The following is a 16,052-nucleotide window of genomic DNA, read 5'->3' on the forward strand; positions in this document are numbered from 1 at the left end:
AAATCAAAAGTTATCAACACAATTCCTATGGACTGAAAAAGATTATTTTCTAATTTTTATTCCATTTATAAAAGTGTGGTACATTAAAATGTTTTTTTATTTTATTTATTTTCAATTCTATCCTTAGTAAAAATTAGATGATTTTGGATAATACTATTGACGCGAAAGTTATAAGTATAGGAGTTTTTGATAACTTATTTATTCCAAAGTTGACATGAAAGAAATGATGTTGCCGATTTGTCACCGCAGCAATAAATCGGTGAGTGGCCAATTTGTTGCCATTGGCGATTATTGCCTATTTCTCATGTTTTGCATGGTGGGTAGAAAAAATGTATACGCATACATATGTATGCATGTATGTATTTTTTTATTTCAAGAAGAAGATAGTACCCGCCAAACTATTTTTGTTGCCGGAAATAAGAAAACTTGTCGCCGTCATCAACAAATTTACTGCCGGAAATATCGCCATCGTATCAGTTTCTTATTACCAGTCGCTCTAAAACGTCCGCCGCGGGCAACTCGCCTGGGCGACTCGTTTTCTTATAACCTGAATGAGTCGTTTTATTATTGCTACAGGCGATATTTGAATAATAATTCTTTCTTGCAACAATTTTATTCTTTTTTAATATTTTATTTATTTTTGAGCACAAACTTATAATTTTTTAACGAAATTAATTATTTTCGTCGCTAAAATGACATAAAAGAAATGATGTTGCCGATTTCTGACTACAGCAATAAATCGGCGAGTCGCCAATTTGTTGTCATTAACGATTGTTGCCTATTTCTCATGTTTTGCATGGTAGTAATGTGCTCGTTTGGCATTATATTTTGGTTAATAAGAAATTAAATTACAGTAAAGCCCGCTTAAGTACCTCACGAAAAATGTCAGCTCTTTGAGGTACTTAGACGTGTTGGGTACTTAAAAGAACCCGCTTAAGTACCTCGATGCGGGTACTTAAGCGAATATAATTATTGACGTAGTTAATCTTCTTGTTAACTTACATAAATAAGTTCATGAATAAAACATGAATATCTAATGAAGTGTACGTAGTTTAAAACCAAGATCGTACCATTATCTAAACATATAAACACATAAACAAAAACTTTAGAAAAAAAATCGATAAAGCAATGTTATGTAATTTTTACAAGAATTCAATTCTTTAAAGTCATTGATTATACAAATTTAATACATACATACAGTGTTGGACATATCAATCATTTCGGACCAAATTCAAAATGATGTTGTTTGTCATTTATGCCTACTTATTATTTTTAAGATTTTTCAATTAAAACATAAACCTAAGCTTAAAAATTTTAAGAACACTGAGAAAAAATTCATCAAATTTTCATCAAAGTATCAAACTCTTTTCTCAGAAGTGTTCATAGCCTATTAAATTGTAGTGTAATAATGTGCAAGTCTCAAGTGGCTAAAAATTACCGTTCTTTTTTTTGGAATTTTGTTTTTTTGCTGAACGTGTTGCGGGAGCACTTAAAAGGGGAAAATTATAAGTAAAATGGTAAATGGGGTACGAAAAATTTAGGTGCTTAGGCGGGTTGGGTAAATAAGCGGGGAGGTACTTAAGAGAGGGATTTTCTTCAGATTACATCAAAATATTCACGGTGCCCAAAAATGTTCGTTACTTAAGCGGGTTAGGTACTTAAGCGGGGAGGTACTTAAGCGGGTTTCACTGTATAAAAAGAAAATGATTTACTTTGAAAGCAAACTCGAAAGAAATGAACAGAGTTAAAGCTGGGTTATGCAAGACTTAGACTTCACTTGACTTACCAAAAAACCTTTTATTTTTCTTTTGAATATCTGCACTTGTATTTGTACACCTAAATTGCAAACGTTTAATTTGTTTTTACATGTCAAGTCAAGTCAAGTCTAAGTTATGCATAACTGAGCTTTTACACAGATTTCAATTATATTTTTATGAGTAAAAAAGAAATACTCAGGATCTGATTAATCAGGATTATGAATATGTAATTAAACAATTATTTAACCGATCCCTAATATGTGTGTATGTATCTTTTGTGGAACAAAGTAAAAAATTCTCAATTCAAACGAAAATCGAATAACATATACATACATAATATTGAGCAAAAATCGATATACATACTTCGATATAAAAAAGTTGCAGATATTTCTATAAGTAAATACAAATAAAATTCAAAATTAAAATAGATATGATTGAAAAATAAAAATACATATATACATACATACGCACATGCCTAAGTATGTATGTATATACTAACAACGCGCATGCGTACATATGTATGTATGCAAATGTGCATAGTCATAAATAATTAATCATTTCTAATCACTAAACAAAAATCTACGAACATCAAAACGAAATGCCTCTGCCACGTTTACTTTTCCCCGCACTCCCGCTTCTTGCGAGCAAGAAATTCATTCATAAAAGTAAAATCTTCCATTTATAAACTCGCCCGCACCTCGCACACTTGCCGCGCTACGAACATGACCCGTCCGTCCACAAATTGATTTTCGTCGCGGCGTCGACAAAATCTAAAAATCTCAAATTTTGTCAACCACCGCGCCGATCGGAAAATTCTCAACAGTGTACAAAATCCCCCTTCCCTTTGCTCACTTCAGTTGTCTAAAACAAAATTTTTTTTCTGCGCGTTACAGAAAACGGGCAACAATGCCGACAAGTGCGCAGAATCCCTTCACTTTCGTTTCCCCCGCCTTATCCAGAATTCTTCCTCTTCTTCAACTTTTTTACAATCCGCAGAAATGCCAAAAAATCAATTTTGATCACAAATTGTGGTTTTATTTCATTTTATAAATATATAAAAAACCATCGCATCATACCGTATCAGCAAGGCATCATCATCGATTCGCCTCTACCAACTATGCCACAGCACAACTTGAATGCTTGGCACCTTACAAGTTAGATGTACCCTTCAAAATGCAAGTATGAATTCAAATATTTTTTCTTTTTCGTTGACATATCTACATCTGCGTACCAAAGGATATATGTGCGTACTTGTAATTTTTACTTATACGAACACACGAAATTGACCTGAAAAACCTACCAAAACCTTTCCAAATTTTATCAAAAATTAGGTTTGCTTTTATAAAATTTTTTGATTGATATGCCTTTATTTAATCATAGGTATGTTATGAACATAATAAAAAGAATTATACTCATTATAATTGTATGAAAAAAGTGCAAATAAACCATTTTAAAAATTTGAAATTACATAAAAAGAACAGGAAAAATATATAAAAAACCTAAATTATGGGATTTAAAAAATCCTGAAATAAAAAAAGAAAAAAAAAACTGAAAAAAGAAAAAACCTGAAATTTTAAAAAGAAAAAAACTGAAGGGAAAAAACCTGAATTTTTAAAAAGAAAAAATGCTGTAATGGAAAGAGAAAAACCTGGATGATAAAAAAAATCCCTAAATTATATAAAAATAAATTTTATTAAAATAAAAGGCAATAAAATTAATAAAAAGGCAAAAATAGGAATGAAACAAGAATTACAAATATGCCTGGATTCCGCCTTAAGACGAATTCTCACACGATCTTATCATTGATATTGATGATCATTTTGGTTTGATACCAAATTTTCACCAGTTTTTCAAAACACACGACTCAACCCATCTAATTGAAATCGTATGTCAACAATTTTAAAAAACTTGGCTCTTGCCCATTGTTACTATCTACATACTAATAGGTGCATATACAAAAAAAATATCAAAACCAATAACTTACTTACTAAAAAATTGTTTATTATAGCTTAAAATTATTGTAAACATTTGTAGTACAATAACAAATAAACAGAAGTTCACAAAAGTTGATATAAAACTATTCGTCGATTTAAATTGTTAACTTTTTACTGAGCATGTTTATTTTACGAGGAGGAAGCATCGAAAGCCTAACCCCGTCAGTGTGAGACTTTAACCCAAACTAAACTTCCTACCGTCATGTACCGTTCCCCTCCCGGTACCACCGTCAAGGATTTCGTCGGGATTATAACACTGTGTTACTGATAAGGTTATAGATCTATTCCCTTCTTCTTATCTGGCACTGTAACCGCCAAAGCGATTTTGGCCAACTGACGCCAATTGGAAATGCCAAGTGAAGCCAGGATACTTTCAGAGGTGGGGCGTCGGTGTCCATTCGAACGACATGGTCAAGCCAGTTGAACCGCTGTATTTTAATTCGCCATACACCAGCACGGGCATGATGAGTGACTTATAGTGTGGTTTTCGTACGTTGAGAGAGGACTTTACTCCTGAATTGCCTACTCAGTCCAAAGCAGTACTTGTTGGCAAGAGCGATTCTGCGTTGGATTTCCATGCTGAAATTATTATCGGTGTTAATGCTGGTTCCCAATTAAACGAAATTCTCTACTTTCTCGAAATTATAACTGTCAAAAGTGACGTGAGTGCCAAGGCGCGAATGTGCATATTGTTTGGTTGATGACCGGAGATACTTCGTCTTCTCTTCGTTTACCACCAGACTTATTTGCTTTGCTTCCTTGTCCAACTTGGAAAAGCCAGCAATTGTACGCTCTTGTAGTAAATTGTTCCTGAGCGGTTCAGTTCTGCAGAGCTTATTATCTTCTCCAACATCAGATTAAAGAAGTCACATGAAAAAGAGTCGCCCTGTCTGAAACCCAATCTGGTGGCGAACGGCAACAGAGCAGAGCTGGTGGTATTGCTCAACGTCATTTTTCACAGCCGTATGAGTTTTGAGGGGATACCAAATTCAGACATAGCGGCATATAGGAAACTCCTTTTAGTGCTGTCGAAAGCGGCTTTAAGGTCCACAAATAGGTGGTGAGTGCCGATCATTTTCTCGAGGGTCTTTTCCAAGATTTGGCGTATTGTGAATACCTGGTCTATGGTAGACAATACATTCAATAAGATCTTGCAACCTATGCTTAAAAGGCTGATCCCACGGTAGTTGGCACGCATGGTGGGGTCGCCTTTCTTGTGGATTGGGCAGAGCGCACTTGAATTCCAGTCGTCGGGCATGCACCTTGTTACCTCCTTGCCATCGTAATTAAATAGCTCAGCTGACAGGCCTTCAGCTCAAGCAGCTTTGGCACTTTTCGTCATAGTTAGGCGCTGGGATATCGACTCCATCGTCATCGACTGGGACCTCGGGTTCGTCTTCTCCACTTCTTTCAGTGCTTCTGCCATTCAAAAGGGTCGAAAAGTGACCCCCCATAGTCTGAGTACGTTCTGGACATCGGTCACTAGGTCACCATGGTTGTTCCTACAAGAGTCTTGAAACCTTCCGTAAGTCGCTCAACTCGGGTGTTTTTTCTGCCGGCCAGCATTTCAAGCATTTTCTCACACTCCTCATCGTACCAGTAATGAGCGGGAAATGTGGTTCCACTGATCGCGCAAGTCGGTTTGTTGAAGAGTACTCTCTCACAGCAGGTGTGAGGGTCAAGTGCCGAATCCATTGACCGTCTGTTTTGATTGCAGATTTTCGACGTTGAACTTTCCTTGGATTGTTGGGGGCCCTTTTTTTTCTGCTCCGAGGTTGGGTCATATACTGGATGCATCAATATAGTAGTGCCAGTCGATGTTTGGCCCTCGGAGTGTACGTATGTACATCTAAAACATGGAAGCATGCCTTCCGCCTATCACAACATCCTCGATTTGGTTTCCCGTTTTTCGATGTGGAGACATTCATGTAGCTTGAAGGATTTTTTTATGCTAGAACCCAGTGATACATACTGCCAAGTTTCGGGCCCCGGAGAAGTCGATCACCCTCAGCTAATATGTACGCTCTAAGTTAAGAGAGCCTTGGATGCCTCGCTTCCATCGGGGCATTGGCACATATGAACGAGATGTTGAAGAATCTCGCTTTGATGCGGATTGTGGCTAGACTTTCGTCCACTAGAGTGAACGCCGGTCTTTCTCCCACCACAAATCCAACACCGAATTGTACTCCTTTACGTGGCAACTGTAGTAGACGTCGCAAGGCTCCACGCTTACCTTCCTCGCCCCGTCCATCGCATTTCGTGGATGGCAATGATATCAGCCTTTATTTTCCCTAGGACATCAACCAGCCGGGCAGAGGCACCATCCCGATTAAGGGTTCGGATATTCCAAGTGCATACCCTAAAATCATAGTCCTTCCTATGTTTGCCGTGATCGTCATCAAAAGAAGGGGGTATCATCCGAGGCATGTGTTTTTTTTTTTTCATTGGGCAGGGTTTTAACGTGGCATGACCCAAACCCAGCGCACGCGGGCCACTGCCAGTTGAATGGCAGTCAAAAGCTTTGCAGTACTGGGAAATGTACAAAACATAATGGTCAAATGCGAATATCTCAACTAAACCCTGATGTATTTTTTAAATTCATAGCTCTACATACCTGTATAGTAAACCAAATAGCCGGACTAGACGTTATTCAAAATAAAAAATGTAAAAAAATAAACTTTTTTTCCGTATACTCTGTAATATTCCTCCGCAATTTTGTAAGGTAAACTAATAATATAATCATTGCTTTACAGCGAAATATCTTCTCTTAAATTATATACATAGGTATGTATAAATATGAGGACGTATTGAACATTTTTAGTATGCAGATTTTTTATGCTGGTATATTCATTTGTGCTAAATATATTACTTGATTTGGTTTTGTCACACTTAAGAAGTAAACGTCTTGGCTGTTCACCCAACCGGTCTATAGTTTTATCAATAATCTCAGATTGGTTCTGTGATACAAAACTTTCGTTGTACGCTTAGAAAAGACACATATCTAAAGACAAAGTAATAAACAATTGAACGCCCCCTGCCCCTACCTGGCTACGCCCATGGAAAATGCGAAAAGGTTAATAATTTCATCTCTTTCTGTGGTAAAAAATTATGTGCTGATCTTATATTTAATTTGGTGAACTCCCGCATCTCAAACCTTTCAGAATTTAGTAGTACTAAAAAAATTTAACACTAACATTTGCTCCTTCTCATTAAAATGTCAAGGAAAATGTCAAATTTGAGCTTGCAATATGATGTAAATACGTGAAAGGATTCCTCCCACTAAATTTTGGAACTTTTCATCCACTAGGTCGCTATCATTTCTTAACTTTTTACTTTTACTTTTTTGCTTAATTTAAATTAAAAAAATCTCAGTGTAAATATATATTTTGTAGATGTACCGTGATTTCACACCATGGTGGAATAATAACAAGGTGTTGTCAGTTACTTAACCTCACTTTTTCGGCAGGTCTATTCCGGTCACGCAATTTAAAGTAGTAGAAAAGGTATTAATTATTTACTACTTTTAATCCGTTCGTGCATACTATTTCAAATTAAATGTAGAAAAATGTATAATTACAGGCTTATAAGCCTGAATATATGTTTGTATCGGCAGCTCCACACAGCTTGGACATATATTGTAACTTTAAAAAAGTAAAAGCGGTAAAATAAGGCAATTTCCTATAAGACTGTAAATGATTTTTTAAACAGATTAAAGCACATAAATATTAATAATATAAGCGAATTCCTAATTTAACCATACAGTCACTCTATTCCAGCGTATCAGTAGTCCATTTGGCTCAATATTATGACAATGCAGCAAAAGTTATTTAATATAAAAAATCGCCTTTCCATACGACTTTTGTGTACGTCTTTTTCCATTGATAACCACGATATCTTTTATTTTTTTACATTTTGAGGACAAAAATTGTACAATTCCATCAATTTTAAATATTAATATCGTTTTGAAAACACCAAGATCTTTAAAAATCGCGATAAAACGTATAAACGTAGTATAAAAATTAAGATCGGCAGCACTGAAAATAAGCATGCCGATCTTGTCAAAATTACAACAAACACGTCGCTACTGACAACACCTTGTTATTATTCCACCATGATTTTACACCATGATGCAATAATTAAAGGTGGTATACGTAGTGACAGATCGTTTGGACGTTTCCCTTAGCTCAAGGTTGTATTTTGGAAGCATACGAAGCACGAGAGAAAAGGGAAGAAAAAGTCCGCTTTGCGAAATAGTATTAAATTTAGTACTCATTTTCGTATCAAAGTAATAAATGAAAATTTGCTTACTAAGTTTAAATATAAGACTAAATGATTTACATATTTTTGGAAATACTTTTAATTAAATGTTTAGTAAATTTAAAATTAGTTGCTGCATCAATATCTTACATTAAGCGAGCAATTCTTGTATGTATATATATATCCACAGATAATGTTTTGGATTTTAAGGCAATCTGAATGGGCACTATCTCCGAGAAGACTTGTATAATATTGCCACCTATTCGAAATTAGTTACAAATTAATTAAAACATCATAATGTGGGTATCAAATGGAAGTTATTTTAAAGATCCCTAATTCAAAAAATTTTTAATAGGGTTGCCACCTATTTCGAATCGCATATTTATTTAACTTTTTGTTGAGAAAAAAGGGTAAAATGTTGCTATTAGTGGGTATCAAGAGAAGGTTCTTAAGCAATGCTTTCCCTATATACAAAATGTTATCCCTAAGGATAATAATTTCTACATAATTTATCTAAAACATCGCAATATGGTGGGACAGTCCTAGCTTTCTTATTATGTAGCGTGCTACATATTCCAACCCATCCTCGTGTAAACCTTCGATTTTATCTAACTGAGATGGCTCTTCAAGGCTACAGTTGGCATCTTCATCATCAGTGGCCTCATTACAAAACAATGATTCGTTATCCAGATCATAGTTGAGCCATTGAGTATCATCTTCCTCAACATTGCCGCGTATCACTAAGGTCTCTGTGTTTCGTGCTATAAATATGTATAATAGAACAATGCTACCAGTAAATAAGACATGTGGATTTCGACCTAATAAATATGGTCATGCAAACCCCCTCTGGCACGCATAGCCCCAAAAAAATGCTCTACAATGGCTTGGTTTAAACGGTACGTAAAGATGTATTGAATACCTTCCTTTGCCGTACCGATATAAGTCCCGTAAAGAATTATTTGTGGTAAGTATGCCTTTTTGAAAAGGCAGCAAAGTGGTGTTTTTGCCAACCCGCATCTCCTGCATTTCAAAAGGTCTTTTGCAGGGAAAGAATTCAATGGTCGTTTGTCTATAAAACTTGCTGTTTCAATGCTTTGTACACGTTCAGCCCTAGCGCGTAGCAGCGTCGAATGGCACTGGCCTGGCTGTGCGAAAATAATTGCGCCGCGAACTTTACTTTTTAGCGGGCCGCGTGGTGCACTGTGATGTGGACTTCGAAAAGCTTGTATACAATAGACACGTCGGACACAGATGTGTGATTTATGAGATCAGCTATGGTCCGAGATGTCAGGTGGTCGCCTCGAAGCTTTATTCCGGCGTCATTGAAATGATTGCGGATGAGTTTAAGCAAATGTGTTGCACCAGCGAAGACAAAAACTTTTCCACCACTCACCGGATTCCTAAACCACGTTTTGTCTAATTGAAATACAAAGCTAGGTTACTTAAAATGCAAGTTTCGTACCAATTATTCAATGTACCAGTTGAAATATCCAGCTCCTTCCAAAGAGCTAGATTTCCGGATCCCATGTCGAAGACGACCCCAACAATTGGAAACCCTGCTTCGTCGAGGATAGCAATCAGGTTGTGCAAAATAGCTTTAGACATCTTACAGTCGTACGCGCAAAACACAGGCTGCTTCCAGGAACGCTTGAGGCCTTGAGCAATTATCACTTGGACGTAATTGCTCGGCATTCTAACTGAGTCGTACTCGTATGCCGGCTCCACTTTCATCTCATCGAATGCTAGGGTGCATAACTTGTCTTCCGTAGCCATGTCATTAACGCTACGCATTGCCCCAATCGAAAAATTTAAAACACCGTCCTCGAGCTTCACTTTCTGTGCCCATTTCACTCTGTTGACTCGCTTGGAAGAGGATAACCACTTTTCAGCAAATGCGCATAGGCTTTGGATCCAACAACCAACAGACATACGCTCCATTATATCTGCGTACACCCTTGTTTTTTTAAATATTCACATTGTTTTGCAAACTCTAATTTGTTTGCTATTTTTGTACAAAAACCTGATTCATGCTACAAACAAAACTATATAAATCAAAGTTTCAAAGTGTATACAATATTAATGGAAATTTACCGAATTTTCATTAAAATTTTAAACTTTTTATTCGGATTTTTCTGGTATGCAGTTTTGTAGCCCACTTAATTTTAGTATAACAATAGCTGTATTTTTTTGTAAGCGAGCGACAAAAGAACGCTCAACTCGGGTAAAATTTCCTTTTAGCTACTCAAGCAACCCTGCTGGCAGCTGGCTAGAAACATGTGATTAGTTTAATGGGATTTAGACACAAAAAAACAATAGAAATTAGTTATTATGCGAGGTATTTGCGTTATATATATACTTATTTAAAATATAAGTCATGTATATACGAAAACAAAAATTTCCCTCTCCAATTTCCCAGTAACAATAATAGAGCAGTTTTTTTTTTACTAAACAACACTACTCTTCAGGTCGCGTATTTTTTAACCGACCTGGTTGAACTCGGATAAATAGCCGAGTTTGTGTTGTTGCTTTGCGTGTATTTCGTCATTTAAGCGAGTGTTCTTTTGTAGCTCGGTTGCAAAAGAATGGACCTAAGTACAAATTTTAAGTTGCTAAAAAATCGCATTGATTTTTAATAATTTTTTTGCTGACAGCTCTACGTATTTTCTTCCATATAAAAAAAAAATCGCTCATACCTTGTATGGAGAAAAATGCCTAGATCAACGCAATTTTTTAGCAGCTTCAAATTTGTACATTGTTATACTAAAATGTACAAGCCAGATGAATAAGGGAACACGAAGCAGTCGTAAACCTGTGAAATAATTCCATTTATATTTCCTCCAACTGGTATTGCAACAGTACTTCCATGTGGAGCAGCAGAAGAAACCTACGGTACAGTGGTCCTACAGAAAGAGAAGCGGAAGACACACAGTAGCACCAAGATGTACACAGGCAGCGAACCAAAGCAAGAGAAAACCTGTGAAAAAAAGTCATTATAGCTGCTTAATTAAATTTTGCGAGAGGATTTACGAGTGCAGCGGTGGTTTTGCAGTAATTAAAAAAATTCTGGTAAGAGACAGCCGATCAAGTTGCTGGAATGCACGGGCACACAGAACAGCAAAACAAAAAAAGTTTTATTTATAGTTTCTTTATCGGATATACATAAAATACTTATGATTTGAGCAATTCTTTTCCCAAAAAAAAAGTGAAATGCAGAAATTTTTTTTTCATCTAACAGAAATTAATTTTAACTCCGATTGTCAAGAAAACAGGGATAAAAACAAAGACGAAAAAGTTGATCAGTGATGCCAATGCATGTCGATCTATGTTTTTGCTTGTGTGAGTACCATTTTTAGTACTTTTTCATGAAAATCGCTCTGATTTAAAAAGTACTTTGTCATGGCGGCAAATTGAAAATTCTGAGGGAGTTCAAGATGGCGATTAGAGCGAGAAAAACGCGAACGTATAACACCTTTCTTTATTGCATCATGATTTTACATCAATATAAAAATTTTTAGCAGCTCTGTTCCATGTTATACGAAAACCCAGAATAGCATGCACACACGGAAACCACATATATTACAATTTCGATGTATAAATGTAGAGTTATGTCTCGTAAAAAAAACTTTCATACTTGATTTCCCCACATATTGTATACAGTATCGGTCATATCAATAGGACCCCGATTTCAAAGTGATATTTTGCCACTTTTGTTTATTTATTCATTTTTAAAAAATTTCAATTGAAATACGGTTCATTCTCTAAAAAAAACATACAAATAAAGCCAAGATTAAAACTTTGTTGAAGACTAAAAAAAATTTAACAAAATTGCATGCAAGTTTCAAACTTTTTTCTCAGAAGTGTTAGAATTTTGTTTAGTATACAGTTTTTAAGTCCATTCAATTTTAGCAATAATGTGCAAGTTCCAAGTGGCTCAAAATTACCCTTATTTTTTGATTATTATTTTTTTGTTCATTTGCTTCCATGTAACGAATAAACCGAATTTATTTGTACATGGAAAAAAACCGCAACACCTACAAAACCAAGCTTGTTAAAGCTTGTGTGGCATGTTAGCTTTGCATTCCAGCAACCTCGGCAGAATCATAGAGAATGTTCACCAAAGCCGGGCTAACCGTTTCGGAACAAAATATCTAGATTAAAAGCAGCAACTGTAGATAAGTTGCTTTTTTAAAGCAAAACAAATGGGTGATATATTGATCTCACATATATAATTTTATTAATATCTACGTATGTACATACAGTAACTCACAGAAGTGTTCGTTATTTAGTTTTTTTCACAATATTCAAAATTTAGTTTTTTTAGAAATATTTTGCGTTAACTTTTATTTAAAATATAGAACATTACCTACAAACCTACATAACGAACACGTCTGTGAGTGACCGTATATGTATTTATACATTAGAGTGTTTTTCTGTAAAAACAATATCCCCTTAAAAATGTAAGTAATTTGTATTGCTCTGCAATATAAACAATTTTTATTTACGTTATGTATGAATGTAATTCATTTACGTAAGGACTGAGTATATGTATTTGAATTAAATACTGTTTGACGGAATAGAAACAAATTCATTTCAAATCGTTTAAAACGAGTCATTAAAACATACTGTTCATTTGGTTCACTTTTTTAACGATACTATCTCGATAGTATCGATAGTTTTCCGGAAAATTGGTAAACGATTGATAGTTTGACAACAGCTATACTATCGCGATAGCATCGATAGTCTTTCCAGAAAATACGAAAACTATCGATGGTATGACTATCGTTAGTTTCCCACCTCTAAAAAGCTCTCGATTCACACTTGCAGTGCCACCAAATTACGTATATCGGTATCAGCGTTGCCGCGAGCTCAAAAAAAATAGTATCAGTTGCCAAGCAGAAAAAGTATCAAAGAGTATCAAAAGTACCCACAAAGTAAACACAACTGTTATCTTTTAAACTTTTATTTGAAAAACAAATAATAATTAAATTATATAGTTAAATCCATAGTTATTAAAAAATGTATATTTCTTTAACAAAAGCAGAGAATCTACATGCTTATTTTCATAATGAAAAACAAACTTATAGGGCCCTAAACCACCCAAAATTATTGCGGAACCAGAGACTTGTACAAGTAAATATTGTGGAGATTACTACACAATAAAATTGCGCAAACCTTATTGTGGAGAAACGTTACTCAAGTAAATATGTGTAAGAAATATGAATGAGCGTTGTATATTTTGATAGCTTCAGCTTTAAAAAGCAAAAAAAGAATATTATATTTTCTTTTTTCTACGCTTGTATCCATGTTTTACAGCATGATCTGGACACCAAAATCAAAACTAGACTAAAGATTGCACAGTTGTCGCCGTACGCAACTTAAATTATTGTAGATACAATAACACAAGCATGAGCAATATATCAAAATGATTTTGACTGTAGCGCAATAACTGTGCAATTTGGTACAAACAACCCCATACACCACACAAATGCCACACGCAATCCCGAAAGTGCGCAATGTTTTTGTGTGGGTTAGGGGCCCTATAACAGCCGCGTGTGCAAAGAAATTCCGGGTTGTATTTCCCTTAAATAGGTAACCAAATCAAATTTATAAATATGTATGTATGAAATTTTAAGACTTTCAATAACAAGAAAAAATTAATTAAACTCATTTCTGCCAGTCAAAAGTATCAAACTGGGGCGTTTGTGAACAAAAAAGTATTAAAGTATCAAATCTTAAAATTTAGAAAAAAACGTATCAAATATGATACAATTGTACAAAACGGCAACGCTGATCGGTACTAACATGCATTTCGAATTACACATCCAAAACGGTGTAGAGCACATTTTCGTTGCACTCATTTTGTTGTTTGGCAACATTTAAGGCTGGTATGCAGCTCTCAAGAAAACCATCAAGAAAAAAATTGCCATTATTTCGTGTGTGTGTCCAGCCTGTTGGCTCGCTCTTTCCTCAAGAAATAATGGACATATATTTCTGTTGCAAGCATGGGATACCTTGTGCTCTTTTTTCACAAAAAACTTTAGAAAACCGTAGTAGAAAGCGCAGCAAATTTCTTAAGAACTGCGTACTGCCTCAAGAAAATTTTACACAAGAAAATTTCTTAGGCATTTCTTGTACGTCATTTTGTATGGAATTTTTGCATTTCTTGAGAACTACATACAGGCCTTTACGGCAGAACGTTGCATATTGCTCGGCAGCAGTGTTGCCATTTTAGCCATTTTCCGGCTAGATTTAGCCGGTTGCGATAACAAACAGCCGGAGAAATTTCGGTTTAGCCGGAAGCCGATTTTTTAACCGTTTTGTAAAAAAAATTTGCCGTTTTTAGCCGCTTTTGCTATTTACCTTGTTTTCGTAAATTTCAAATATATACATATGTTTCCATTTTTGGCTAAGCGATTCAAAATCTGTTAGAAATGGCTACTAGCCTTATCGCGGAGAAAATTTTCATGTCAGGCAGGGTTATATAAAATTGGGCCGATTTCGCTTATTTTTATTTTAAACGAGAATATTTTTTCAAAAGGCCATAGCGAGGATTATCTTCATAAAATGTTTGTTGTGAATGACTTAAATTTATGAGGTTTTATTCGAAAACTTAGAAAATAACAAATTGTTTCACTGGATTTTTTTAAACCAACTTTTTTTGCTGAGAACTTATTAAAATTCCAAAAACCTAAGGCCAACTTGAATTAAAGGACCAACACTGAAATGCTTCAAAATTAAACTAAAAGAGCACAAATTTCTATGTAAAACAAAATCCTCTGGGAAGACAATGGGTTTGTTCGTCGAAAATCCAGTGAGAATCATCACCCAAAAATATCAGTAAGAAAAAATGCACCCAAATTCTCTCTGAAGTAGAGAAACTTGCAAATTTCTGCACGAACGCAAATTTGCAGGAATTTGCAAGGTTTTCTTCCAGCTAGTGTCCACGGTTGCATTTCAAGCAAAAGAAATTTGTATAGACATTTTAATATTCCTTCAGAGAGGATCTACAAGTATATTTCTTGCTAGTTCGACTTTCTTCAACATACGTTTCAATTTCTTTGTCGGAGTAACTGCATTCCGATTACCGATCAGCCAGGTACCTTCCAAATCATTGGAATTAACTAAATTATTAAAGTGAACAAGTAGTTGCTTACGTTTTTCATTTTAAAATCGCTCATGTTTGTAATTTTTTCAATTTAACGACCTTGTTTATTCAAATTATGGTCGACAAATTTACCAACCATGTGCCACAATCATATGGTTTTCCTCATTGCAAATTCTTGCTGGCAAAACTTTTTCTAGATTGAATTGACAACTTCTCTCCAAGAACTAGTCTTTCTACTTATGATTTATTTAAATAAAACATGTGAAATTTATTTAAAACAGTTAAGCCGTTTTTTTTTTGCCAATTTAGCCGGTTGGTCCAGAAATATCTGGCAACACTGCTCGGCAGTACTTACTGTAAAGAGTGAAGGCTTTTTAAACGCTGGTTGCGGGAGAGCATCTTTAGCAGAGAAATGTTTGTTCAGAAGGGATTGAGTGGGCTGCTGAGCGTAACTGAGCAAAAGACAACTATTCCCATTTCCTTTTTCTGGCGGTATATACTGGGAAAGTACTAAAAGCCCTTTTTATGGCTACGGAAGTATATAGTATAAATGCATTCGATTTCATGTATTTATCTCTTTTACTTCGATGAACTTTCTGAGAGGCACATCAAAGCATTATAAACTATACATACTTTTATTATAGCAATATATGTACAATACATACATACATGGGCGTACGCAGGTAAATCCCAAAGTTTCATTGTAGGTTTTTTCTATGCATTTCATAATCAATTTCCAATAAAAAAAAAATTATGCAATCAATTAAAACTTAAGGGTCTTCACATTCATGTCCGTAGTTTTCGTAAACTGCTGGTTAATACTCGATAATTTTATCAACTGTGAACGCCCTTTTCAGCCACTTTTATTATTCTGATAAATTATGAGTATAAACAGCTGATTGGTGCTTTTTTCCTATACAAAAAATAAATTGTAGCAGA

This window comes from Rhagoletis pomonella, unplaced genomic scaffold (genome assembly GCF_013731165.1).
Source record: "Rhagoletis pomonella isolate Grant_MI unplaced genomic scaffold, Rhpom_1.0 Rhpom_scaffold_00015, whole genome shotgun sequence".
Classification (NCBI taxonomy): Eukaryota; Metazoa; Arthropoda; class Insecta; order Diptera; family Tephritidae; genus Rhagoletis; species Rhagoletis pomonella.